Source organism: Hippopotamus amphibius, chromosome 4, assembly GCF_030028045.1.
Source record: "Hippopotamus amphibius kiboko isolate mHipAmp2 chromosome 4, mHipAmp2.hap2, whole genome shotgun sequence".
NCBI classification, from domain to species: domain Eukaryota; kingdom Metazoa; phylum Chordata; class Mammalia; order Artiodactyla; family Hippopotamidae; genus Hippopotamus; species Hippopotamus amphibius.
The window spans coordinates 49153358-49157795 of NC_080189.1; positions in this window are offsets into that span (position 1 = coordinate 49153358).

Genomic DNA, 4438 nt, shown 5'->3' on the forward strand with positions numbered 1-4438 from the left:
TATTCCTGGGGCAAGTCCAGAAAACACTCCTCCATTGATTTCTGACCTACCTGAGACAGGGACCTTTAAAAAAAATCATCATCTTATGCTTTGCACAAGGTAGACATTCAATATAAGTTCACTGAATTAATGGAAGTGACTTAAGTGCAGTTCAGGCAGTGGGTTGGTTCTGATTTGACAGATGATCGAAAGATCACTCTGTAGTAACACTGTCCAGTGAAACCTTCTACCTTGAAGGAACTGTTCTGTATCTGCACTGTCTGATGTGGTAGCCACAAGCCACATGACTGTTGGGCACTTGAAATATGGCCAGTGTGTGACTGAGGAACTAAATATTTAATTGTATTTAATTCTGATTAACTTTAAATAGCCACAGCTTTATAGTATTAGGTGCTGAGCCAAACAAATTAATTTGGGTTCCTGTTTCTAAAATTTGGGTCCCCATTGCCTGAGATTCAAAGCCTTTGTTAAAGCCAAGGACCTAGTTCTAGCAATCATAGATAAGAGTCAAAAGAGAGTGAAATTATATTAGCTTCTAAATGTTTTATGATAATTGTGCATTCAGAAGTATCTCAAGTCAAATAAAGTTTTTAAATTACCATGACAAAGATATATCAAAATTTCAAATGTACATCCCCTTTGAACCTGTAGCTCATCTTCTAGGAGTTGCTTCTATTCTGACACACACTGTAAGGCATATGTATAAGGATAGTCATAGTATAAAGTACTGCTTGTAATAATAGCAAAAAATAATATAAAACTCCATATATAAGAAGCAAATTACATAAAGTATAATATGGTGGTAGGCACAATAATGGCCCTCCAAAGATGTCCATTTCCTAATCCCTGGAATCTATGAATATGTTACCTTACATAGCAAAAGGGACTTTCCAGATGTAATTTAGTGAAGAGATGAGGAGAGTATCCTGGATTATCCAGATGGGCCTCATGTAACCACAGGAGTCCTTATAGAGGGAGGCAGGAGGTCAGAGTCAGAACAAGATGTGATGACAGACACAGAGGACAGAGTGATACAACTGCTGGCTGGGCCACAGCCGAGGCATGGAGTGGCCTCTAGAAGATGGAAAAGGCACAAAGATGGATCCTGCCTAGAGCCTCCAGATGGAACAGAGCCCTGACGACACCTTGATGTTAGCTCAGTGGGAGCGCTTTTGGACTTCTGATCTCTAAAACTGGAAGAAAATTCATTTGTGTTGTTTTAAGCCACTAAATTTGTGATACTTTATTACGGCAGCAGTGGGACACTCATGCAGGTAACTTCGTATATAGTGGAATACTGTGCAACCATTAAAAAGAATGAAGAATACCTATATGTTTTCATATGGACAGATCTCCAAGACATATTAGTAAATGAAAAAAATCAGTGTCCAGAACAATATGTATGTCATGGTACCCCTCAGTTACAAAGGATACACACAGGCCTGTGTATTTCTGGAAGTCAAAACAAAAAATTAGTAATAGTGATTGCCTGGGAAAGGGCAAACTGGGGAAGGGGTGACCTGGGGAAGGGGTGGTCAGCGTTAGAAGGAGACTTACTTTGCACAGTGTGCTTCTCAAAACCGTAATATATTTTGAGAACTGCCACTGGGTAGAAAATCAATTTTCACACCACATTCTTTGGGGCACTAGATAAAGAAACTGCATTACGTTCTACAGGCCTTTTGAAGGTGTGTGGTTCTGAACTTCAGGGAAGAGTAGATAAATAACATTCCCTGACATGAGCTATTAGCTGGGGGGTGTGAGAACTGCTAATGTGTGCTCCAGAGCAGCCAGACTTGAAGGTCAGATGGAAGCTAAGAGAAAAAGCCCCAAGGTCATTGTGGAAAAAATAGACAGTAACTCCATGTTCAGAATTAGACCATTCAGAAGGATGAGACTCTGCTTCTTTCCCAGGGGTGTGCTAAGAAGAAAATGTCAGAGGGGGATTTGAGTTCTGTGATCCAGGAACCTAGAACAGGAAATCTAAGAAGGTGGTGAGGCTAGAGCTAATTAAGTGTGAACTGCAGAAGAGAGGAAACCGCCCGCAGCCACTCCTGCAAACAGGTGCCATCATCACCTAATGCCCACAACATTATATGTCAGCATCGCTGAACAAATGGAACAAGCATGCAGATGGTCCAAACCTGAAGGCCTTGCTCTCAGCAGGTGCTGCGCTCCTCCCTCTGCAGCGAGGCACCTCCCATAACCCTGAGGATTTCATTGCGAAGCCTTGAGGGGACCCTGATGCACCTGACCCCAGGAGAGAGGTGGAGCCTGACTGGGGGGCATGATGGGAGTTAGCTTTGGGAAAAAGTGAAGGACTGGTTTGTAGTTTTGGTTTGAGGTGTGGAGAAACAACTTGAAAGGCCTGACATCAGTTGGGGAAGTTAAGGTGATGACCCCTGACCTGTGGAATCTGGGGCTTCTCAAAGCAAAGGAGAAAAGGAGAGAAACCCCTGAGGTCCTCAGATGCACAGTTACTTAACATTTGAATCATTTAATCCTTCCTAACCACAGTTTATTTATCTGTTGGATGGGAATACGTAATGGTACTTACTTCTATGGAGAGGGTTAACAGAGCTTGTCCCTGAGCTTGGCAAACTCTGCAGCACTCACTATTTTAAAGTACATATTACACTATTAACAGCCCTGTATGACAGGCCCATTTTTGTCCAGTTTTACAGAGGAATAAACTGAGGTGCAAAGCACTCAAGCAGCTTGCCATGGTCACCCAGGGATTCAGTAGTAGAGGCAGGATTTAACCCCAGGCAATTTGGCATTGCAGGTCATACACCTCCTGTAGTAAATGGGGAAAAATGGTAGTTGTGGTTGTGGGGAGATAATGGCTGCAATGTAAAGGCACCATGATTCCCATCTTAGCAGATAAACTGAAGTTTAGGAGGATCCACTGACTCAAATGTTAAGTAGCTGTGCTTTTGCGACCTGATGTCTGGGGCTGAGGTGCGCCCACCACAAGGGGATCCAGACAAATGTCACTAGGCCACCTGCTCCCATGACAGCTCCGGTATGGCTTTGGGGGCTGGTGGGATCCAGAGAAAAGGGACCTCCTAAGCACATCTGGAGAGGGGGCAGGTCCAGAGGCAGCCTGATGTACCCTGTGCTGCTGGGACTCTTCACTTCTGTTCCCAGGGTGAAGGGGGCCTGGATGGGCCTGGTGTGGCTCCAGAGCAAGGGCCAGAGCAGACTGACACCATGGTGGCTCAGAGACCCTACAAAAGCCACAAGACGCTCCAGGGGGAGGCTGCTAGGAGCAGACATTGACACTGGCAGGAATGGAAGCTGCTACAGGGCTCTCAGCAATTCCCTGTCTCTGTTGGGTCAATAGGAAGAGACTGTGGGAACTGGGACTCAGGGTACCCCCTCCGTTCCTCATCAGCACTTTGCCTAGCTTGGCGGTCCAGGGGGACAGCTGCTATAGCTCTCCTTGAAGTTCACGCACACTAAGATGGTCTTTGAGTTAAATGCAGTTTGCAAAACTGTCTCCAGTTCAGCTTCAGAAACCATAGGAGAGTGAAAAGTTTAAAGCTGCACCATTACTAAAATGACTGTAGTATTAAGGAAGATGACTCAGGTAATTAATTTCATAACTGGCAGAATGTAGGAAATGTTCTTGTTTTGGAAATGGGCTCATTTATTTGCCAAGCTGGTAGGTCAGGTTTGCTTTTGTTTGTTTTGTTTTCCCAGTTTTAGTAAGAAATAACTGACATACAATGTTGTGTAAGTTTAAGGTGTACAACATAATGATTTGATACATGTATATATTATGAAACGATCACCACAATAAGTTTGGTTAACATCCATCACCTGGCAGAGTTCCAAAGATTTTTTTTTTCCCTTGTGATAAGAACTTTTAAGATCTATTCTCTTAGAAACTTTCAAATATCACTATTGTTCACTATAATCCCAGAACTTATTTATCTTAAGACTGGAAGTTCATACCTTTTGAAAACCTTCCCACAGTTCCCCCACCCCTATATCCAACCTTCATTACCACAAATCTGATCTTTGTTTCTATAGGCTTAAGTTTGAACACATTTCTTTCTTCTTCTTTTCCTGCCTTAATCTTCAGTTTGCTTTAGTTTTGTGCATCTATAAATTGCTTTTTGGATGTTGTACTTCATGAAAATGTTTCAGTATGCATTTGACTTTTTTGTTGGTTTCTGTAAACAATTTTCTATGGGCAAACACTATTTTTCTTAATCAAATGATGATTTGGGGAAACAAAATCAAAAAGCAGGAAAATGGAGTGAGGGATAGAGATTGAGTAGAGCTGATGCTGGCCCCAGTGGTCAGATTCATTGCTGACTGCAGGGATATTTCCACGGGTGGTGGTGTTGGGGTGGGGCTAGGAGCTGGGGAAACACCCCTCGTCCAAGGGCAGGTGAAGGAAGATAGATGCAGTGAGAAGGCGTCCATG